Source organism: Cavia porcellus, unplaced genomic scaffold (genome assembly GCF_034190915.1).
Source record: "Cavia porcellus strain 051 isolate PalLab524CR breed Dunkin Hartley unplaced genomic scaffold, mCavPor4.1 scaffold_9, whole genome shotgun sequence".
NCBI classification, from domain to species: Eukaryota; Metazoa; Chordata; class Mammalia; order Rodentia; family Caviidae; genus Cavia; species Cavia porcellus.
The window spans coordinates 9,373,866-9,398,590 of record NW_026947492.1 but is presented as its reverse complement, the minus strand read 5'-3'; the positions used below and the strand labels follow the sequence as shown (position 1 = coordinate 9,398,590).

At 43.6% G+C, this 24,725-nt stretch overlaps 1 protein-coding gene and 1 long non-coding RNA gene across 3 annotated transcripts in view; one reads left to right on the top strand and one right to left on the bottom strand.

Moving 5' to 3' along the window:
* Positions 1-1,688, bottom strand: part of Pafah1b2 (platelet activating factor acetylhydrolase 1b catalytic subunit 2) — a 29,716-nt gene extending 28,028 nt beyond the window's left edge. Inside the window, exon 1 of one of the 2 annotated variants that reach the window (XM_063255820.1) lies at positions 1,525-1,688. The gene's annotated coding sequence lies outside the window, so the exon portion shown is untranslated. The remainder of the gene's footprint in view (positions 1-1,524) is intronic. The other variant, XM_023566216.2, reaches the window with a different exon arrangement.
* Positions 897-24,725, top strand: LOC134477618 (uncharacterized). Its single transcript, XR_010049656.1, has 3 exons — positions 897-1,283; positions 20,613-20,688; positions 22,158-24,725. It is a non-coding gene; the product is annotated as an uncharacterized LOC134477618 (long non-coding RNA).

The following is a 24,725-nucleotide window of genomic DNA, read 5'->3' as shown; positions in this document are numbered from 1 at the left end:
TGCGCCTCTTCAATCTGTTTCGGTAGGAGTTGACAGGGTATTCCGAGACAAGCCTCGGCCACAATACCCTGCCTCAGTGATTGGCGGGAGGATCCCTAAGTTTCAGCGCATCCATAATTTATTATCCAATGCCCTGGCCAACAAATTAATGCACAATGATTTCCTTCCCAGTTCCTCCACAAGGAGGCAACCTTTGTGTCTGAACAATGAATGTGCCCAAGAACCTAAAGATACAAGGCGCATGCAAGGCAAAGAATTTTCTGCATTTTCTCTTTTCTCATTCTCTACACATTTACCTCTCCTCCAACCTCTCCCCCAATTAAAACTGTGTGAAATCATGTTGTGGGTCCAGGTGCTTTTTTTTTTTTTTTTTTTTTTGGTCTTTTTCCTTTGTGTTTTCTTTTTGAGACAGGGCCTCACTATGCAGTTCGGGCTGGCCTTGGGCTCACTATGTCTTAAACTGGTCTTGAACTCGCAACGATCCTCCTCTCTTTGCCTCCCGAGTGCTGGGATTACAGGCACGCACCATCAAGGCCAGCAAGATGCTCTTTCTTTTTCCATGGCAAACTCTATATTATGAAGGGCCAAAGCTTTAAGTATTGAATTTTCTTTAGATTCACATAAATTATAATATAAAGCAACACCGACCCGGCAGCTACAGAAAGCAGAATAATGAGTCACCTCACAACGGACTCAATCAAACCTGTAGACCGCAAGGCTCTGATCTGGTAAATGGAAGTGGACCAAATAAAACAAAACAAAACCACCCCAGATAACCTATCTAGGCACTGACAGATTTAACTAGCTGGCTGAGTTTGGACAAATCACCAATGTCTCTAGGCCTCACCTCTGAAAGGAGGTGCTGGACTGCATAACCTTCTAAGAAACCCTTATGAGTCATGACCTGGATCTTTGGACTACATTAGAGGAGGCAACACAGAAGTTTCTAAAGAATGCAAGTATTTCAACAAATGAGGCTGGGGAAACGTAATTGATCACACACACACACAACACACACACACACACACACACACGTAAATCGTTTCGGCATCCGGCAGGGGCCGGGTGGAGAGAAGGGTCAGAGGTTCCACCCTAGTAACACAGAGGAAAGGGAGCCTGGAGGCTGGAAAAGCGCCTCCAGCAGAGAGCGACAGGCCTCGAGGGATGAGGTGCACCGAGGCCTAGTGTAGGGGTGGGCAGGGCGCTGCGCCCCGCCGCGCTACTCCTCCTCCACAAGAGAGACGGGATGCAGGCACCCGCCAGCGGTTGAGAAAACTCGACAGGTACGGGGTTGGGGTGCTGGGAAAGCCACGCGGAAGGCGGGCGGGCGGCCGGGGCGGGAGGGGCCAACGCCGGGTCGCTGGAGCGCGCGCGGCCCCCCACGGGCCCGCGGGGGTGATGGCGCGGGGGAGGGGCCGGCTGCGTGGGGGAGGGGAGGCCGCGGGCCTCTCACAATAACATCTCGCTGCCCGTTCCCGTCCCCACCCCTAAGCTCTGGGTTCCCGCAACCCTGAGTGCACTCACTCAGGTAGCGGGTCCAGGCGGGCCCCAAGCGGCTGCGGAGTCGGCGGGTGGCGCGTGTGTCGCTCGCTCAGTCCCGGCGGCCCCGCTCCAGCGCGTCCCTCCTCCGGCCCCAGCACCAGCAGCAGCTCCTCCACTTCCGGTTCCCCTGCCACTCAGGCAAATGGCTTCCGGAAGTCCCGCCCCCGCCCGCAGGCCTCCGCCCCGCCTCCGGCTGTTCACTTTCACTCTCGGCCGGCGCTCTCTGCTGGAGCTCTGCAGTCCGGCTGCGTCTCGCTGGGCTCCCTGCTTTGTCCTCTCTCCCGTCCCCCTTCTGCCTGTACTGTATGCTTCTTGGGCCTCTGTCTTTCCTACAGCTGCATCCCTGAACCCTGCGTTCCTGTCACTGCGGGGTGATGGACGCCCCCTCCGTGGCACTCGGGACAATGTACCGTGACCTCACACTGACGCCATTCCTTCTCACCCAGCCGACCTGGCTTCCTTCTCCACCCATAGAATAAACTGGATTGCTGAAAGTGGGAGGGAAATAGGAACCCAAGGTTATCGAGGCAGTCCCATACATCCAGGAGTGGAACATGTTTCTGCGATGGCTGGTAATTGTGGGCGGCCGCCTCTGAAGGGGGTACAATAGAGAGATGGCGAGCCCCAGCCTTCCTTAAAGAGCCATGCAGTTTGACATACGAAAACGATATTGACAGTAATATATACTAACAGCCAAATAAATGCAGGATTTGTGATAGCAGAGAGGAGAAGCAAAAGACGTGCTCGGTTTTTAGTAGTGCAACGTTTGGTGGAGCAGCACCTCGGCTGACTCTAAGGAGGGGTAGAATTCTTGCAGACCGACGTTGATGAACAGGCAGAGTCTTCCAGAACTCTGAGGCTGAAGGAGAGATTCCTATTTTGCTGACAAACCCTATTAACCATACTGTAAGACCCTGGGAGCCTAAAGATCAAGACGTTAATTTTTCTCATCACCTATGTTGTCAAGAGATACTAAGTAGATTCTGTTAGCTCGGGCATATGTATCCAAAAACAAATTTGTAGTGATAAAAAATGATTTTTACGTTGGTTTACCTTAGAACTCTCTTGCAGATATTCACACATGTACAGTACGCTAGTAAGGACTCAGGAAATGTTTTACTGAAAAGAATTTGTTTTTAGGAAATCAAATGATGGTTATAAAGAGGTAACCCAGAAATCTACTGACAAAAGAAACCACCTGAATTATTCTCCTGGGATAAATCCATAGAACACTGCATTTCCTCAATTTTAATACTCAGCATCTGCTGGGTGGGGTGATGCACGCCTGTAATCCCAGCATATCTAGGCTCCATAGTGGGGTCAAGGCCAATTTGACCTGCAAAGCCAAACCCTGTCTACAAACAAACAGAACCCTCAATAGTTCACTGATGAAGTAATTTCTTACGATCTTTGAAATCCATACCCCCCACATACAGTGGCAGGGATCAAATCCAAGGAGACTTACTATTTTTTAGAACCCAGCCATAGTACGGGACTTTTCAGTTATAAAAAATGTGAAAATTGTAAGTTGTCACTCAGATCTGTAATGAGGGTTAACTGTGCTTAAGGAGTACTGAAAAATCCAAAGCAAAACCAAGCGACACATGTATCTGGGCCTCACTTAGTGGTAAGGGCATTGCCCAGCATCCTTGAAGACTGTTTCATCCCAGGCCAAGTTGTGGTGGTGCATCCTTTTAGTTCCAGCTATTCGAAAGACTGAGGTGGGGGCTTGATCCTAAGAGTCTGAGGTTAACCGAAAAAAATAGTGAGACCTGCCTCAAAAAAAAAAAAAAAAAAATTGAAATGCATGTGCCCTCCAATCAAGCAAGCCACTGCTAGGCATTTATCTCATAACAATACAATAACATTATTGAAAGCAAGGCATGGTGGTGCATGCCTGTAATCCAAGCACTCAGGAGACTGAGGCAGAAGGATTGATGTGAGTTCAAGGTCAGCCCTGGCTACAAAGTGAGCTCAAGGGTAGACTGAACTGCATAGTGAGACCCTGTCTTAAAAAAAAAAAAAAAAGACCAAAAAACAAAAAACAAAAAACCCCAATAACATTATTGAGTATGTACTTTGTGCCAGATTCTGCTCCATGCACAATAAAATATTATCATTTAATTCTTTTAATAACCCCTTGAGTTAGTATTATTCTGTCTGTTTTATAGGGAACAACGAAGAACCTGTGGTACAGAGATCGGGTGATTCACCCAAGGTGACTGGATAATAAGTTAGGGCTGGGGATTTAGCTCAGCAGCATAAGCACCTGCCTTGCAAGCAGGTGGTTGTGAGTTCGATCCCCGGTACCAGAAAAAAGGGAAAAAAAATAAAAGTGCCAGTGTACGAAGATGTAAGCACAAGGGTGGACACTGTGGCACTGTTTGTGGCTAAAAGCTAGGTGCAAGGAGAATAACCATTCACAGAAAATATTTGATAAACTGTGAACTCCTATATGTCATGAAATATTATACAGCCATAACAAAGAAAGTTAGATCTATACCAGTTGATTAGGAAGGATTTCTACAATGTAAAGCAAGATAGAGATTAACAGGCATAACACAATCTCATTTTTAAAATATAAAGCAGCTGGCAGTGGTGGCACACACTTGTAATCACAACACTCAGGAGGCTGAGACAGGAGGCTCACTTTGAGTTCAAGGCCAGCCTCACCCAAATAGTGAGTTCAAGACTACAGAGTGAACCCCTGTCTCACACCAACAAACAAACAAAAATCCCAAAACAACAAACAGCCCTCAACAATATAAAAGCAAGCAACACAATGTAAAACTGGGAGGAAAAAAAAAACAAAAAACACTGGGCGTGGTGCCATAGCACTCAGGAGGCTGAGCGGGATTGCAGGTTTGAGGTGAGCCTGGACTATATAGCAAGACCCTGTCTCTAAAAAACATTCAAATAACAATGGTATCACGTCACAACTGTTATTTAGTCAAAATCTCAAACTCTGCTGGTGTAAATATGGATCAATAGAAACTCTCATTCATTGCTTGTGGGAATGTAAAATGGTTTTAAAAATGATCAGCTACTTTGGAAGGAGCAAAACAGGCCCTTACCATATGATTCAATAGTGATTTTCCTTTGTACTTGCTTGACTTAATTTAAAACTTATGTCCACAAGAACCTTGCACATGGATGTTTGTAGCAGCTTTATTTATAACTTCCAAAACTTGGAAGCGACCAAGATGTTCGTCAGTGGGTGAATGGGTAAATGAACTGTGATAGATCCACACAATGGCGTGTTATATAACACTAAAAAGAAATGCACTATGCAGCATGAAAACACAGTGGAAACTTAAATGCCCATTATTAAGTGAAAAAAGTGATTCTCATCCCTTTTTACTTTAGTGCATAGTGATAGACATGAGTCTAGTTTTAGTTTTCAGCATATGAAAAGTCAGTTTTCCCAGTACCACTAATTAGAGAAACTATCTTCCTTCCCGTGAACAGAGGGCTGAATAGGTGACACACGTAGAATTCTCAGGAGGTGAAATTATTCAAAGATGAGGTGTCTGAGTGTGTTTGCAGTTGTGGCTGTATCTTCTCATCTATTCCACTGATCTTCAGGTCTGTTTTTATTCTAGTACCATGCTGATTTTATCATAGTATCTTTGTAGTGTAATTTCAAGTGAGGAATTGTGATGCTTCCTGCCTTGCCTTTGCTGCTTAGAATTGCCTTTGCTATTCTAGGTTTCCTATTGTCTCCCTAGTATAAGACACTTAAAGAGCAAATACAATCCAAAGTCTGCAATAAACACTGTGTAAGAGTAAGAAACTGCTCAAAGGGAAAAAGTAACTGGGGTAGGGAAAACAGGGAAGGAGGAAGGGAAAGGAAAAGACTTAAATTTGTGTGTGTATACATGAGGTAGCTCAGATGACTGTACTACTAATTATTAGTTTTTGGAAAAGAATAGTTAGTACTCATATGAATAGATCAAGTTTGCATGTCTATATCTGGTAATCTAAGCAACCCTTTTAAAGGTAACGACCTGCAATATTACAACCATTGTCAAGTTCCTATCATCTTGTTTTGTAAACCTATACTGTTATGGCTTTGGGTTTGTTGTTGTTTGTTTGTCTCTTTTGTTTTTTGTTTTTCTTTTCTGTGTCTTTTTTCCTCTTAAATTTTTTAAAAAAAAGTGATTCTGAAAAAGTCTCAAACTGTTTGATTCCAGTTGCGAGACATTCTGGAAAACTCAAAACTACTGAGACAGTGCCTTAGTTACTTTTCTTGTTTTGGCGATAAAATATCCAACTCCTGTAACTGAAAGGGGGAACAGTTTTATTTTGACTCACATTTCAGTCCATAGTCTGCTGGCTCCAGCGCCAGGTGGCACGGCAAGGGGTCTGGCAGAGAAAAGCTGCTTGTCTCATGGCATCTAGGATGTGGAGAGCCAATGAGAAGCCAGGAAGGGAGACAGAGCTGTCAAGGTCATGCCCCAGGTACTCACCTCTGCTCCCCAGACCCCACTTCCTAATACTACGTTTACTATAAATTCACCAGTGGAGCCGGGTATGGTGGCACACTCCTGTAATCCCAGCACTTGGGAGGCTGAGGCAGGAGGATCGTTGCAAGTTTGAGACCAGCCTGAATTACATAGTGAGACCCTGTCTCAAAAAAAAAAAAAATTATTAGTGAACTAATTCACAGATATTATAGCACCCCTGTGATCCAATCACCTTACCCAAATCCCACCTCTGCACACATGAAGCTTTGAGGTGACATCTACATATAAACTATAACATATAGTAAAAAGATCACTGGTTGGGCTGGGGAGGAACAGAGGGATGAATAGGTGACACACGTAGAATTCTCAGGAGGTGAAATTATTCTGCATGTTACTGTAACAGTAGACATATGCATGTTCGAACTCACAATTTTGTGCTTGCCAGGTTGGCGTTTAGGCCACTGAGCTAAATCCTCAGCCCTATACACGCATTTTTAAAACCCATAGAATACAAACAGTAAGTAAACCCTAAAGTAAAGAATGGACTTTACTTCTATACTGAGCTACATCCTAGCCCTTTTTATCTTTTTTTTTTTTTTTTAATGTGTGTATGTTTTTCCTTTTTATCGGTACTGGGGATCGAACTCACGACTGCCTGCTTGCAAGGCAGGCGCTTATGCCGCTGAGCTAAACCTCCAGCCCCTTTATCTTTTTTCTTATAGCACACTTTCTTTATCTATGAAAATATATATTCAAACAAGGTGGCAGCCAGGCACAGTGATATACCTCTATAATGCCAGCATTGAGGGAGGCTGAGCTGGATCACAAGTTCAAATCCTCCCTAGGTAACTTGGCAAGATCCTGTCTCAAAACAAAAAATCAAAAAGGATACAGATCAGTGTGAGGGCTCTGGGTTAAATATCCAGTATTGCAAAACAAAACATCACTGGAAACAAGCCCACAAAAGATATGCAGATGACCTGGAACCCTAGCCAAACTCATCCCCTAGCCACCCTGGTTATTACGAGTTTCTAAAAGAAGAGAAATGGAGACAGATATCAAAGTCACTGTACACACTTCATTTTGCACAATTTATAAATTTCTAAGTAGTACAAAGTTTGTATTAAAAAACCAAACAGCCAACCCAAACAAACAAATCAAAAGATGAATAAAATTGAGGAATCTGGGGATGTAGTTCAGTGGTAAAGCGTTGGCTTAGCATGCGCAAGGCCCCAAGTTCCATCTCCAGCACTACAAACAAACAAAGGACAGAGACAGACAGAGAGAGACAGAGACAAAGAGACAGACAGAGATAGACAGAGAAAGACAGAGAGACAGAGACAGACAGAGAGAGAAAGGAGGGGGAAAAAGAGGAGGAAAAGAAAGAGAGAAGACACGAGAAAAGAGAAGAAGCTGGGGATTTAACTTAACAGCATAAGGGCCTGCCTTGCAAGCAGGCAGTCGTGAGTTCGATCCCCGGTACCGGTAAAAAACGAAAAAGACAAAAAAAAAAAAAAATTATCCTAATTCTACCAGCTGAAAGAAAAATTTGCCCTTCCGCTGAGATAATAAATACTCTGCCTGTATCCTGTACCCTGTATCTGTCTGTATATATGTCTTAGTACAATATGGAACAAACTTTCAGTCCCATCCAATGTAGGCTTCTAGAATCAATATCTCTGCTAGTGTTTGTGGATTCAGCTCCTCAACCACAATTGCTCAAGCCCTCTCTAAGCCAACTGCTAGTTGTATTTTTCAGAAGAGGTTTGCTCATACGGCTGCTTCTTTACAGTGCCTGTTCCCTCTCCAATGCGTTCTCTTGGCATTTGTCTGACGCTGCAGCTTTCTGTTCTAATCTCTTACCTGAATTCTTTGTGTTTTGAAGAAGCATCTTGAAGGGGTGAAGAGACTTTTCTTCCAGTGGTAACAGTAACCTGCCTACCAGCATAGAGTTCTAACTGTACTCCGGAAAATGAACACCTAGATTCCCTGTGTAAGAGCGGGCAGCCTGACCTTCCCTGTGGCAGTGTATCTTGCCCACTGTGAGCTGGGTATGTTAGCTTCCCTCTAGATTATAAATTGGTCGGGGACAGGGGCTGGTTCCTATTTATCTTGCTATCTTCTGCAGCATCTACCACAGCAGCCCAGTATTTTCCTCATAGAGAACTGATTCAGCAACAGTTTATCAATTTATGCCCATGAACCAGGTATTTTTCTTGGTTCTGAGCCAAACCACACCGTTTCTGTGTGGGTGGAAACTTGTCTTGTGGAGGGGCAAAAGATTTGTCAATTGACTTGGGTGATAGGAAAAGAGAGCATCGCTGCAGTATTTTTTCCATTTCTGTGTTGGAAATGTCAGTAATAAAAAGTTTATAAGAGTAGACAATGAGTAAAGAGTATTCTGGGAAAAATGGGACTCTGAGATTATTTTTAATAAATGGATAAAGCAATCAACCTGTAACAGACCAAGTGGGAAATGTTGTCAAAAGTGGCCTTATAGTCAGATCAGAGATTTTGTGCCCTGAAGAGCATCAAGGCAGAGGCACACTAGCAGAAGCCCGATGTTCACTTCCATAGGTTTAGAGGCTCGATACCCCTGACTTTCTCCCCTTCACCATTTCTGGGGTCTTCAGCCCAGCGTGCAGAAAGATGGCAGCAGTAGGAATAACACGTTGGTGAAATCCTGCCAGCAGCACTCTAGCTGGGCCCCAGTGCTGACCTTGGAAGTGGTGAACGTGGATGGTATTTTGAGACTAGAGTTTATTAGTGAAAGGACCAGCATCCACGGAGAGTCAGGGCTTCAGTTTCTTTGTTTTGATGAACTTTCTAGACTTCCCCCAGTCATTCCAGCAAGTCTGATGTAGGTTCCAAATATTAGGTTGAATAAATTGTTCTCACGTTCTTTGTTTGTTTGTTCAGGTTGTTTGTTTGTTGGTTTATTTGTTTGTTTTGGGCTGGGGGAGCAGGGACCACAACTTGTGCATGCCCAGCCCTCAGTAAGACCTATACCCCCTCAGCTTCCTTTTTTGAAATCGGGTCTTGCTATGCAGTTCAGGCTGGCCTTGAACTCACTGTGTAGCCCAGGCTGGCCTTGAACTTGCAGCAATCATCCTGCCTCAGCCTCCTGAGTGCTGGGATTACAGATGTGTGCCACCATCCTTGACTTCATTTACAGATTCTTCTTTTTTTCTTCCCGGTACCAGGGATCGAACTCACGACCGCCAGCTTGCAAGGCAGGTGCTTATGCCGCTGAGCTCAGCCAATATTTTGATCTGTAATTAATTTTTTTTTTTTTTGTACCAGTGATCAAACTTGTGACCTTGCATTTGCCAGGCAGGCACTTACACTGCTGAGCTAAATCCCCAGGCCCCGTTTACAGACTCTTGACAGTGGTACAAAGAAGAGTAAATAAGGCTGCCTTTTAAGGGTGTGTGTGTGTGTGTGTGTGTGTGTGTGTGTGTGTGTGTGTGTGATTGAGGCTAGGACCTGGGCTTTCACACTGACCTACATCCCCATCACTTTTTTATATTTTGAAACAGGGTCACACTAACTTACTAAATCACCTAGACAGGGCTCAAACTTGTAATCCTCCTCCTACTTCAGTCTCTCAGAGTCCTAGGATTATCAGTGTGTGTCCCTAAACCCACTTATGATTGCTATTTTTTTTTCTTTTAAAACTCTGCCTCAATTCAGATTCATTGAATTAGAATTACAAGGGCAAAATCCGTAGGTGATTATGATGTTTTGTTTTGTTTTGTTTTTAAGATTTTTGTTTGTTTACCCGTAGGTGATTTTTATGGACACTGTTCATACCTCTTCTTTTTTATGACATTTAAATAGCAAGCTTCCAGACCTGGAAATTTCCATCTGTTTTATTTATCATGTAACTAGCTGGACTGCTGGTGATACCTCTCTCTCCAATAAAAGAAAAGTCTTTCCGCCTTAGGAAAACCAAAGAGATTCAGCTTCTATTTCTTTGAGTAGTCATCTTTAAAATGAATTCACAATTAGGAACAATCACTCTTCTCCCTTGGCTGTAAATACTTTCAATGCCAATGTATCAAAGATGCAAAGAGCGCACCTGTCTCTTGTCTTCAGGGTAGATAGAATGTTGCCTATGGAAACCACAGCACCACTTGAGAGTTACTGACACAGGTTCCCTGACCAACCCCAGCAACTGACTTGCAGGGAATCTTCCGGGGGAAAAGCTACAAATGAGATCGATTTTTTTTTTTTTTTTTTTTTTTTGCATCCCCAGCTACCATCTATTCCTGATTTTTCTTTGGTTGCATAAGGGACTCCCTATTCACTAGGGAACAAGTTAAGGATTCTGTGTCTCCATTGGATCCCTGGGGCAAGGCAAGACACAAAGAAGGTTTTCTTTGAAAAACACAACCGCAGCTGAAGTTTTTCTGAGTATAGGCAAATTGCAAGAACTACCTCCTGGGGGACTTGCTGCTCAGCACATAGCCTGTGAAAGAGTCTCTAGTCAAGCTCTTTTTGTGCCTCTGGATGTTGAAGAATTAATAGTTGAACATTTACTCTAAAACCTATGGGCGAAGGAAGTCTTCCAACTTTAGGCATATGTGTGAAAATATTAGTCCAGAAATTGAGAACCAAAGGACAAAGGACACTCACACACACACAATTGGGGGGGTACCAGGAATTGAACTCATGACCTTGCACTTGTAAAGTGGGCACTTGAGCCTGCTGAGCCAAATCCCCAGCGTGCACACAGATTTATCATGAGTGATTGCAGAGATTGAGCACCGTGTGCCGTCTGCCAGCTAGAGGCCTAGGAAGCTTGAGGTGTAGCTGCAGCCCCTGAAGAAAGGCCTAAGACCCATGTGCGTCAGTGTTTGAGGGCAGCATAAAAAGGATGTCCCAGCTCAAAAACTCAGCTCTTTCTTTGCCTTTCCATTCTGTTTGTACTCTCAACTGTACAATACCTACTCTTATTGGCAAGAGCAGATCTTTTTTTTTTTTTTTGAAGAGCAGATCTTTTTCCAACCCACTACTTCAAATGCAAATCTCACCTAGAAACACCCTCATAATCACAGTTATAGAAATGATATTTTACAAACTATCCAAGCATTCCTTAGTACACAAAAATTGACACATAAAACTTACCATCACACAGGGACATGGTGGTACACACCTGAAATTCTAGCATCTGGGAGGCTGAGACAGGAGGATTGCCATAAGTTTGAGGCCAGCCTGGGCTACATAACAAGATCCTGTTTTAAGGGGCTGGGGATTTAGCTCAGTGGCATAAGCGCCTGCTTTGCAAGCAGGCAGTTGTAAGTTCGATCCCCGGTACTGAAAAAGACCCAAAAAAAAAAAGATCCTGTTTAAAAATAAATAAATAAATAAATAAATATAAACAAAAAATTACTGTCACAGAGAACAATAAGAAATCTATTTGGAGGGCAATTACTGCTTCTTCTGCAATGCCAGGGATTCCAATTTACAGCAGACCCTTCTGTTTTCCGAAATGACTGGGTCACATGTACTTTTGTTGGCTCTTTAGGGCCAGCTAATACCAGCTCCTCCACCAGCAATAATCCTAGCAGTTCCATAAGCTACTATCCTTCATCCCCCCAATATCCAGTGATTTCTCAAGAGTTACTCTTTATCCGAAACACTCCCTTAACACCGCCTGCCACCATGGTACCAGTCACAGTTTGTGCTGGGGACTGTCACTGCACTGATGGAAAGAATACACACACCGCTGAACTCAAGTAGATTTTTCCAGCTGGCATGTAGTGACTCTGCTCCTTTCCTTGGGCACATTGTGCCTCTCTCACTGCTCCATTAGGAGCTTTGTGGGCATCAAAGGAGTACAGGGTCTGTTAAAGTGTAGAATCATTTCCCTCACATTTTCACACTCATGGAGGGGGTCGCAAAACATGGTGTTTGAACGCTGGTGTGTGACAGTTAGGAAAAGAGATTTTTCAATACTTCATAAGACTGGCCTTTTGATGGCCACTGAATCTTCAGCTAAAAGTTACAGGCTGTTCATTTGAGTAACAATGGCCACACTCCATTCTGAGGAGGAGGCAACGGCTCCTAACAAATCCTGTTATGCTTGGCTTCTGTTCTCCGGAAGGAGTTCTCTCAAATGAGGTGCCCTGCCTTCCTGCCAGCAGACTTCCTTATGGACCCCATCAACCAGCCAGACACCCATAGGAACTCCTGAGTCACTGCAGTGGACAAGAAGAGAACTCCCACCCCAACTCGGGCACCATGTGCTGTTCATTAGCCTTATCTACCCTACAGGATCTGAGCAGGAAGATTGCCACGAGTTCAAGGCCAGCCTGAACTACATAGTGAGACCCTGTCTCAAAAAACAAAACACAAAATGAAACAAAAACTCTATAGGATCATAAGATACTTGAGATCAGACACTGTATTTCCTACTTCTTTTGTGTCTGCAATGCCCAGAATTATCCTACCATTAAGCAAAATAAACCTATATAATGATGTATAATTTACAAAGTACTTTGTAATTGTTGTTTCGATGGTGCTGGGGACTGAACCCAGGGCCTTGCACGTGCCAGGCAAGTGCTGTATCACTGAGCCACACACCCAAATCTTATGAAGTACGTTTGTAAATATTACCTTATTTAGTTTTTACAACAACACTATTGCCAGTTAGGTTATTATTGTCCTGATCTTTTAGATGAGATAATGCAAGTCAAGCAAGGTCGCCAATCTACTCAGTGTTGGAAAACGAGCCTTGAATGGCTGCTAACGACTCAGCATTTGAATCCTGTTGCGCTACACCGCTGCTGCAAAGTTTGTACGCCAACCCAGTGGCAATCTTTCTTTACTCCCCGAATCTCAGCAGACAGCATAAACGAGGACTGACAGCTCAGTTTTACTTCCTCCTTATCCTTTTACTTTTCCAGTCGCCTTCTTGAATTTGGTGTCTTTTCGGCTTGGGCCTATGAGACCTTGTTATGGGTTGAATGTTTGTTATTGCCTCCAAAATCCATTTGTTGACACCTTAGCCTCCAAAGTGATAGTTTCTGGAGGTGGGGCCTTAGGAAGGTACTTAAATTGAGATGAATCATGAGAGTGGCTTCTGCATGGTATGATTAGTGTCCTTATAATAAGAGGTAGAGAAACCGGAGTTCTCTGTCCCTGACATGTGAGGACAGAGTAAGAAGGTAGCAGTCTGCAAGCCAGAAGCAGCTCCCACAAGTGAGCTGAGTCGGTCCGCACTGACTTTGGATTGCTAAACTCTTGAACTGAAGAAATAAATTTCTGTCATTTAAGCCACTTGGTTTGTGGTATTGTGCTGTGCCTGCCCAAGCCTTTGACTCCAGAGTCCAGCCTGCTCTGATCACGGAAGGGAGGGAACTCTGCATTGCTACTTGGGTCTTCTGGTTTCTAGACTTTTTATTTTTCTACCTATTCCTGGAGAAAAACAATATGAAGATAAGAACACTTACTTCTTTTATGTATTTGATTTTTGTTTTGGTACTGGGAATCAAACTCACGTTTAAAAATTTTTTAACGAAGGGGCTGGGGATTTAGCTCAGCGGCATAAGCACCTGCCTTGCAAGCAGGCAGTCGTGAGTTCGATCCCTGGTACCGATAAGAACGAAAAAGACAAAAAAAAATTTTTTTAACCTTTTTTTTGTACCAGGAATTGAACTCAGGACCTTGTACTTGCCAGGTAGGCATTTAAGCTGCTGAGCTATATCCCCAGCCTTTGTCTCTCTTATCTTTATATTGTGTATGGTACCCTAAAACACACCCAAGCTATTTTTCTGAGAAAAGGAATTTTTGCTATAGAATCAACTGCAATATGCATTGTCTTGGTAAATTTTCCTCCCCTCCCCTTTCCTCTCCTCCACTGACTTCCCTTTCCCGGCATCTTGAAGACAAGGAGTTCATTTCGGTGAATCCGGTTCCCCTATGTACTATGTGAGGTATTTGCATCTCATAGCTTTGTGTAACCGAGGTCAATTTGTCTGTTTTGTTTTGCTGTGGGTTTCTCCTTTCTCCCACTTTTGGCACAGTGTGCACAGCCATGCACCATCTTTTTTGGAAACCCTATTAACTCTTTCCCTCATTTTTCAACCAGGGTAGAGCAGTAACCAAACTATATCATTGTAGAGTTCTTTCCTCAGTGTGCACTTCAAACGCCAATCCAGAGGAGGTAATTCAGCATCTACTAGTAGGTCTGCCAGACGGCTCTGAACAGCTGGCTCCTAGCTGCGTCAGTGCAGCTGCGGAACAGCAGGTTTAGATGTGTATGTCCTCAGCTCCTGCCCCACTCTAAGTCAGCAGCACTAGGCAAATACACAGTAGCTGAAAACAAAGCAGCCCATGAGACCACCTCCAAAATGGGACTGCGATAGGCAACCCTTGAGGTCTATCAGCAAGGGATAGGCAAGAAATAACAGACGTGATTACTAGTGAACCACCTGGGCTGTTTATAAACATGAGCCGGTTCTTCAGGGATTCCAGGGTGGGGTGCTGGTTTTCTTAAGAATGAATCAGGTTGGCTGTGTGGCCCATGAAATCACCAGATATGGAAAGAGGCTTGTATCTTTGAGGTTGTTGCTTAGTAAAATCTTGCTCAGAAAGGGGAGAAATTTTTCTCCTTTTTCCTAGAGCCTCCTTTCCTGAGATGCTCCTGAAATATGCCTCCTTCCTTACAGTGAGCTAAATGCCCAGCCCTCTTTTTATTTTTTGTTTTGAGACGCTCTCCCTAAATTCCCTGAAGGGGATTGAATTTGCTATACTCCTGCCTTAGTTACCCACCAAGGGGGAGTACAGGCATACACCAGCCTACTGGGATGTGATCTGTACTTTACACAAATGAAACTGATTCTGAGTTGAATTCTATGTGTTGAAGAACAGTGTACACTTTAACACTCATCACTGGCTTCCCTTTGTGCATATATAAAACAATATTATATGCACACACGCATACATACATATTTATATTTATTCACACACACATATGTACAAATATATGTACAAATACTGTTCAGTGGTAGAATATTGGGGACCTGGCCAGGATCCCCAACTTCCTGTATGATGGGTACAGAGAAAAGATGAAATAGGAAAGAGACATAAGGGGCTGGGGATTTAGCTCAGTGGCATAAGCACCTGCCTTGCAAGCAGGTGGTCGTGAGTTTGATCCCTGGTACCGATAAAAAGGAAAAAAACTAAAAAAAAAAAAAGAACACAAAAAAGAAAGAGACATAAGTTCAATTTCAGCATATGTAAAGATAAGGACAGCTACCACGAAGAGAATGAGAGACACTATGGTAGTCATTAGTGTCTTCCCCAATGTCAGGTCTTGAAGACCTAAAAAGCCTTCATCATCCTGTAGTGACTTGATTAGTTCTGTAATATGCAGTATGTATTTAATGTGCGTGAAGATGGGGACAACCATTTGGAAGAAACTAGAGACAATTAGATAAACAGTGAAGATCTGCAGTGGACTTGCTTTGAAATCTGTATTTCTTTAAATTGTTTTTTTTTTTTTTTGAAGTTTTGTTGTTTTGATATGTTTAATCTTATCCTAAGTAAAAAAACAAGTGTGTAGGACTGATAACCCTATTACCAAGTTTTTGTTAGATCATTGAGCAGAACTGTTGGCAGTGTCACTATTTGAATGTCATTTTACATACTTTAATTTTGTAACCTGAACAGCTATGTCTAAGATGACAATATGTAACTTATCAACTGGTGATTTCTTACCATTTATTTTTCTGTAATTCTGTATTATTTCTACCCTCTTTTATCTCCATGTATTTTTTTTTTTTTTGGTTTCTTTCTCTTTAAATAAAAAAAAGAGAGAGAGACAAATTTAGTAATACATGAAGGGGGTCTGGGGGGCAAATGCCTCAGGACAGGCAGAGACAGACACTCTGAACTACCCACCATTTATTGGTGTATAAAGGATAGGAGGGGTTAGCAGAAGATTCAAGGTCATGGAAGACTCAGAGACCTGTGACTCAGTGGGCAACAGATAGTTTAGTTTTAGTGAGTGGGAGAGAATGGCCCATCCCCACAGAGTTAGTATGACTGCCGCATGGTGGAGCACACCTGTAATCACAGCACTCTAGAGGCTGAAGCAGGAGGATCCTTAAGAATTAGAGACCAATAAAAAAAAAAAAAGAATTAGAGACCAGCCTGAGTTAAAAAGTGAGCTCAAGGCTAGCCTGAACTCCATAATGACACTGTCTCAAAAAGACAAAAAAAAAAAAAAAGAGTTAATGAGAAATCTCAAAAGGGTGATACCGATAATCCCAAACCTCCATTTATCTCTTAAAGAAGTAAGCAAAATTAACCATTATGATCCAGGTGTGGTGGTGCACACCTGTAGTCCCAGCACTCGGGAGGCTGAGACAGGAGGATTGCTGCAAGTTTGAGGCCAGCCTGGGCTACAAAGTGAGTTTAAGTCCAGCCTGAAACGCATAGTGAAAGCCTGCCTCAAAAAAGGAAAAAAGAAAAAAATAACCATTATGAAATTGTGGTTCCCAACCATGGAGTACATACCTAGCATGTATAAATCTCTGAGTTTGATCTACACGCCACAAAGAAAGCAAGCAAGAAATAAAACATTACACATATGCATTTTGCCACTGATTTATTGACGTCCCTTTAGTTGAGTCTGGAAAAGAAGGAGATTTTTTGTAATGAGTTATTTTATTTTATTATTAGTTGTTGCTTGTTTTTTGAGACAGGGTCTCACTATATAGCTCAGGCTGGGCTTGAAGTCACTATGTAGTCCTAGGACATCCTCAAACTCATGGTGATCCTCCTGCCCTGAGTTCCCAAACACTGGGATTATAGGAATGTGCCACAAGTCACGGCCTCTAGTGAATTACACTAGTTAAAAATTTTTAATATTTTGTATGTCACATGTTCAATTTAATACTTTTATTAAGATTTAATTCACAGCCATAAAACTGACCAACTTAAAGTGTACAAGTTCCTGGGCTTGTATGATTGTCTCCATGATGTAAGTTTCCAACATTTTCATCGCCCTAAAGGGAAATGCTACATACATGAGTAATCACTGCATACCAGGCAAATCTTCAAGCCCTAGGCTACCACTACTGTACTTTGTTCTTATGAAATTTCTTATTCTGTACATTTTGTTTGTTTGTTTCTTCTTCTTCTTCTTCTTCTTCTTCTTCTTCTTCTTCTTCTTCTTCTTCTTTGGTACTGGGGATCAAACTCATGACCTTGTGCTTGCCAAGCAGGTGCTTATGCCACTGAGCTAAATCCCAGCCTGTTTGTTTTTTCTTGAGACTAAATCTTGCTATGTAGTTCAAAATGTTCTTGAACTCACTATGTAGCCCAGTCTGGCCTTGAACTCTGTTGTAGTTGGAGATTGCAAGGGAAACAATTTAATACAGGACACATAACTTATAGAATTATTTTATGATAGTTGAAAGGTTCTCACCCTAGTATAAGTTACAGTACAATTATGGTAGTGATCTACCATGGTGGAAGGCCAAGCAGGAGCGTTTACCACGTCCTTCTCTTTCTCCAGCCCTAACGGCAGCTCCCTTCCTGTTTGTATGCTCCTTTCCACGTCCTCAATAAATGGGTTCCTTTTTTTTTTTTTTACTTTTTGCTTCTCAATTTTGCCAGAAAACTCTAACATGTTGGTGCCTTGCAACTCGGACTGGCAGAATGCGTTGGCTCCTGGGTGTCACTCCCGGTTCAAGCTCCCCGGCCTACAAACCACTTTTCCTTCCTCTGGGACCTGCTCATTTGCCACTGCCAGCCCACATCCCACACCAGCCCTCTTTCATCACTGTGAGCTCCCGTCCCAGGTTTTCGGTTTCCGTCCCTCGTCCCTCGTCCCTCGGTGGATAACAGCTTTCACATTCCTTGCATTGCCGAGGCAGAGCTGTTTTCAACCTTAAAAATTTGCAAGCTTGCGTCAGAAAACCTATCTGTTGCCAACCCTGGACAAAGATAGCAGTTTCATGTTCCTTGGGCAGGACAGCTCGAGGCAAAACTGCTACCCTCTTGTTCTCTGGGACCCCACCCTGCACTCTCGGTGATGCCCAATGAGAACCGATGTTGGGACCTTCCGTGTCACATTTTCAAAACAGGTGATGACTTCTTTTGATAAGTGTGATCGAGGACAGCTTTCACATTCCTTGAGGAGAGAGCTAAAGCTCTTACACCCTGAGGCAAAGTTGTTCTCCTACCCCACCGCTAATCTGGTCATGGGGAATACCATTTCCTGTCCCCCAAAAAACATACCTCTGGGTGCCTGGTTCATAATTTTGGTGCTTTTGGGCTTAAGAAGGCTATAAAAACCAAAAAGCTTATCTTCTATTTATACTTTGGTCACAACAGCAGCAAGTTGGCAGAAACCCCTTATTTTCAAGAATTTTTCACTTTGAGGACGTGTAATGAAAGAGTTTGGCCCTAGAATAAATGACAGGACATCTTGGCGGTGGAAGGCCAAATCGGGGATGCTTACCCTGAGGTCCCTTCCTCCTTCCCCTGTTACAACTTCCTTTTTCCTTTCCCAGTGCATGTGAAAAAAGTTTCAATCAGCTCCTCACTTGTCATCAATGCCCGCCCTAAGCACCACCCCGGCCAGAGGTTACATATACCCACCCCCTCTGCTCCATACCCCACACCCCAGACTCCATGTCCAGGACAGAGGAAAAACCCAGCCAGCTCTCGGTTACGGGCTCCTCTCCACGTCCTTAGAATAAAGGTCACTTTTACTTTTAGATTCTGATCCTTTACTGTGCTGAAAAACCCTAACAGTTCTTCGCTCCTTCTGTCCTGTACAGTGGCCCAAATTCTTCTGGCTGTCTGCTCCTCCAGGACCCTCCTTCCTCCCCAGCAGAGCCCGTAGATGAGGCGCCTCCTGTCTTTACTGCTCCTCCTGCACAGCCCCAGGTCTAAACCCCTCGGCCCTTTCAGCCCCCTCAGGTCTCTGAGCCCCTGTTTCATTCTCTTCCCTTTCCTCAGCCCAGCGGCCTCTCACCTTCTCCGTACCTTGTCTCCCATCTCAGATTTCCCAGTCCTCTCCTCCTGAGCCATCTATTCCACTGGGTGGCTCTTCTTTGTCTCTTGTGCCTGTGTCACCATTCTCTCTGCCGGCTTACCATACTTGGTCTCGTGCATTCAACCACCTAGCAGGCCACACGGTATTCGATCACCATCTTGCAATCCTATTCCCACATGGTCCTCAGCAGCCATCTTGCTATAATTAACATAGAGGACAGCCACCATTTTTCAGCCCTCCACCATGTTGTGACGGTCACAGGGTAAATGGCCACCATCTTGCAGTCTCTCATCAGGGGATCAGCAGCTGCCATCTTGTTGCAGGTCACATGATGACCACTTGCCATCTTGTGCTTCCTCATCATGTCACCAGCAGCAGCCATCTTGTTGTGGGTCACATGATAACCAGTCGCCATCTTGTGTTGCCTTGTTGCATGGTGACAAATGGCCATGTTCCTTTTCTCTCATGGACCTATCTCAGATTAACCATAAATTAAGTTCCTTTTCTTTTGGCCCACAAAATTATATTAGAAAATTTAAATTTATAATTAATTGTTATGATTTACATTTCAAAGATGCTTATGTGATCCTGAACACCACTCTCAGCTCACAAAAGTGGGCTCAGCTAAGGCAAGCAGCTCAAAAAAGGGCCGATCATAAACATAAAACAAACACTACTACTAGGGCTAGGGCTGGGTCTGTTCTTCTTATTTCAAGAGATCTCTGTTAATTAACCTACAAAAAGTTCACACTAGTCTACTTATAGTTCAAATTAGCCAAATATATTTGAGAGCACTCTGATTTTGTAAGATGTTTGTCAGTCTGTCTGTGTATCTGGTGTCTGTTTGTCCAGTCTGTTTATTATTTTTTTCACCAGATTTGCTGCTGGATGTTCAGTCTGTTTATACTGTACAGGTCATTTATCCATGTTTGTCCACTTGTCTGCCTGTAAACAGCTGTTGCTTTTTTATTTTTTTAATCTTTATTGGTACCAGGGATCAAACTCATGACCCCATGCTTGCAAGGCAGGCACTTACACTGCTGAGCTAAATCCCTAGCCCAGCTGTTCTTTTTATTTGAGCTCAACAATCTTTTCTCTTTTCCTTTTTCTTTTGCATCTTCAGATCATTTAATCAAAGTTTATTTGGGTTATAAATTTTAAAAAGCATGCTTTCACCTAGGTTGCCAGCTGGTGGCCTCTAATGCTAAAATTGGTTAAACAAAATCCCTTGGTGTGAAGAGAGATTGGATAAGACTTCAACTGATGGATAACAAAGTGGCTGCCTGGTAACTTTAACCAGTTCTTATTCATTAATTGGAGGCCCCAGTAGTCTCGATAGCCTTATGGGAGACACCCCAACTAATGTTCATATGGCTAAGATAATTCATTGTTGCTGATCTTTTTTTTTTTTTGTCTTTTTCCTTTTTATCGGTACCAGGGATCGAACTCACAACTGCCTGCTTGCAAGGCAGGCACTTATGCCACTGAGCTAAATCCCCAGTCCCTTTTGTTGCTGATCTTATGGTATATGCACACCTTCAAATATAAAATTGAGATTGTTAATGATGATAAATATTTTCTTTCAGATCCAGACATCTGCCTTTTTCTTGTGCTCTAGCCAGGAGACTCAAGTCAAACCAACATGAGGTCACCAGTCAAATGGTAATTTTTAAATGAAAGTTTATGCAATGTGTGTTATATATGTGCCACTGTACTTGGAGATGCTTAGATATTGAGCAGTCCAAACCATGTCACAAATTTCAGCAACATCTTCTTAAAGGACACGTGTTACAAAATATCATCTCAAATGTTAAAACACCCGTGGTTAACAGAAAATACCAGTTCTCTTTAATGTTCTGTGTTAAGCTTACTGTCTCTACCACACTGTACTGTCATCTATCTTTTCTTCTGGATGTTCAACAACCAAAATTTAGAGATAATTATAAATTCCTTTTAGGTGCACCAGATCTTTTCCAGGAAAAGGTTGTATGACTCACATTGAGGCCATAATTAGCTGTACTCAGCAGGCCTTAAATGACACCACAGCTGATCTTTCTCCTAAATAAAAAGGTAAAACTAATAAAACAGGCCATCCTGCAGAATCAGGTGGCATTAGACGTTCTAACAGCACAGGAAGTACTTATGCAATTGTAAAAACTAAATATGTGTGTGACAAATGAGTGACATACCAGTTTCTCAAACTCCCTGTACCTCATCCTTGTCCTCCTTCTGGGAAGCCATTACCAGGACTATACTCATAATTATCCTTTGACTCTATTATTTGGCCCATGCATGCTTAACTGATTCTTTGCCTTTGTGTCCTCTAGACTTAAAGCTGTACACCTACACAAGTTGAAAATGCCTGCTGTCGGGGGCCGGGAATTTAGCTCAGCAGCATAAGCGCCTGCCTTGCAAGCAGGCAGGCATGAGTTCGATCCCCGGTACAGATAAAAAGGAAAAAGACAAAAAAAAAAAAAGAAAAGAAAATGCCTGCTGTCTACTGAGTGCCACTAGTTAAAAGCTCTGCAGAGTATCCCTGACCGCCGTTCAGCAACTTCAACCCCCTTCTTCCTAAAGAAGACAGCTCGGTCATCACCCATTACCCCTCACAGCAGTTTGGGTTATTTCTTCAGAGGGAAAAATGTTACAGGCAGCTGAGTCAGTTAAAAATATTATAGGCAGTCACACAGGTCTGGGCCTCATAGGAGCCAATACAGAGGACCAGATGTCTTATGACCTTAAAGGAGACAGATATCTCCCGCTATGGGCCAGATCCTAAGACAAAAGGCTAAAGTTGGCCCTCAAACACCAACAGAGACCTTCTTAATATAGTTTTTCATGTGTCCAACAACAGAGATAAAACTCAAAAAGAGGAAAAATAGCACTCTGATCTTTTAGCAGTGACACTTGTGGCTCCCAAGACAGGTAAACCAAAGCACAGTGGAGATGCCTTAGCTCCTCCTGGTCCATGCTTTAGGTGCAAAATGGAAGGACACTGGGCAAGAGACTGCCCCAACCCAGGAGTTCTTTTCGGTCCTGGTCCCCTTGGCAATCTCCAGGGCCACTGGGAGAGCAACTGTCCTAGCTGCTAGAGAGCAGGTAAGCCATCCTCTATCTCTCTGCCCTCACAGGAGATCTCGTCACCACTGGGTTCATCACTGGCTGATCTACCTGGATTTGCTGCTGAAGACTGATGGGGTTCGGGGCCTAAAGCCCCCATTAAGGTGTCCTTCTCGGAGCCCTGAGTCTCACTGGAAGTCTCAAGGAGACACTCTCTGTACTTGTAGACATGGAAGCAACATATAGTGTTCTTTCTGAGTTTGCAGGCCATTGTATTAAGTCCTCAGTCTCTGCAGTGGGTGTGACAGCCAACCTATGCAGCCTCTTCAAACAGGACCTCTTCCGTGCAGGTTCCAGACTATTCATAGCTTTCTGGTAATTTCGACGTGTCTCACACCCCTTTTAGGTAGGGATCTTCTCCAAAAGCTTAACTTCCCCTTTACCTTCTGCCTCCCCTCAGCTCTCATCCTCCAAACACCATCAAAATGCACCGCAAACCCATCTCTCCCCTCTTCCCTTGTTGATCCCAGCTGATTCCCGGTTGATCCCTCCAACCTCACCCATGCCACCCATGCTATACCTGTTTTAATTTGTCTCAGGGATCCTTCCATTTTTCCTTGTGTTCCCCAATATCCTACAGCTCCCAAAATTTATGAGGGCTTAAACCTAAAATCACGTATCTTTGTTTTTTTTTTAAATCAGTACCAGGGATCAAACTCACGACTGCCTGCTTGCCAGGAAGGCACTTATGCCACTGAGCTAAATCCCCAGCCCCAAAATCACGTATCTTTTAGACAGTGGTTTTCTCAGACCTGCCCGTTCACCCTGCAATACTCCCATTCTCCTGGTACTCAACCCTAATGTGTCCTATCATCTGGTACAAGACCTTAGGGTCATCAATGACTCTGTTACCCCAGTTCACCTAGTGGTGCCAAACCCTTGTACTATGTTCTTTCATATTCCTCCCTCCACCACTCACTTCATAGTCCTAGACTTTAAAGATGCCTTTTCTTTTTTTTACCGTCCCCCTATACCCTGATTGTCAGGATTCCTTTGCATTTATGTGGATAACCCAGACACTGTCAGGTTGTAACAACTTACACCTGTCATTGCTGTGTTAGAACCTCTCCTCAGGGACACATATCACCCCCTTCCTTTCCTACTCATCAGTTTCATGGACACACCTGGTCAGACAGATTTTACACACATGCCCTGCCACAAAACTCTTAAATATCTTCTTACCTTTGTCTGTGCTTTTTCAGGATAGATAAAAGCCTTTCCCACAGCCAGAGACACTGATGATGTAGTTACTAAAGTCCTGTTACAAGAAATCATTCCAAGGTTTGGTCTAGCCTTTATTTCTCAGATCACTCAACAGGATTACAACCAAAGTGGAGTGGCCCCTTCCGGGTCTTTTCTGAAACTCCAATGGTGGTCAAGGTCACTGGACCGCCATTCTGGTTCTGCGTCACTCAAGCTAAGCGGTGCCTTCCTAACCCTAGCTCCCCTGCCTCTACACATCATGAGTGGTCGTCACATCTCCTGTCTCCCACCTGTCTCACCAAGAGCCCACAGCCGCAATTTTCAGGCTAGGTCATGTTTTGTTATCCTATTTGGTTCCTGATCCCTAACACTATTAGGTTTTTTTTGTTTTGTTTTGTTTTATTTTGCTACAGGACTCTGGGCAGTCTTTCCTAAAGGCTCCCAAGTTATATGTAAAGTTATTTCATACTGTTCTATGTAACAACTCTCTTAGTTCTCTCCATCCTCAGCTGTTTAGTTAAACATGAGACTCCTGTGGGTCTGGGCTCTTAGAGTGACGCAGGCACAGCCCTCCCCACCCTTAGTTTATAATTTCCCAAATGTGATTCCACGATCAGCCCTGACCTTCCTCATGTTTCCCATTCTCTCCAGCTCAGCCCCTGGACCAAGGACAAGTCCTCCCTACACGTTTACTTCTGCCTTTTCAGACAGGGAAGTAATGGCCCCCACAACTTCAGCACTCCCAACTCCAAGCTCAGCCTCACACAGTGAGGATGGAACAGCACATTCCATCAGATCCAGGGCACCTGTCCTTCTACCTCTCCTGGGTCCTTTAATTATGACAGTGTCCTGCCTCCTCATAGCACCTTGTCTTTCTATCTCTCCAATTGAGAATGTGAGCCTTTACCAACAAAGAACTCTTTGTCCTGACTGAAACACCAGTACCAGCCTCTAGATGAACATCAATCATCACCCCATGGACCTCCTAAACCCCAAAATGATGCTCCCGTCCAGCAGAAAGTAGTAAGAGATGATCTTCACCCTTTTCCTAACAATACAAAGATGGGAATGAAAGATTCTCACCCTAGTATAAATTACTGTACAATTATGGTAGCAATCTATCATGGTGGAAGGCCAAAGTGGGAAGCTTACCACTTCCTCCTCCTTCAGCCCTAACTGCAGCCCCTTCCTTGTTTGTGTGCAAAGAATATTCCAGTCAGTTCCTCACACATCATTAATGTCTGCCCCACGCACCACTTCTGATCAGAGGTCATGTACCCCGCTGCCTCTCTGTATCTGGTCGAAGGAGACAGCCCAGCCACCATGGATTGTGTGCTCCTTTCCACGTCCTCAATTCAATAAACCTGTTCATTTTG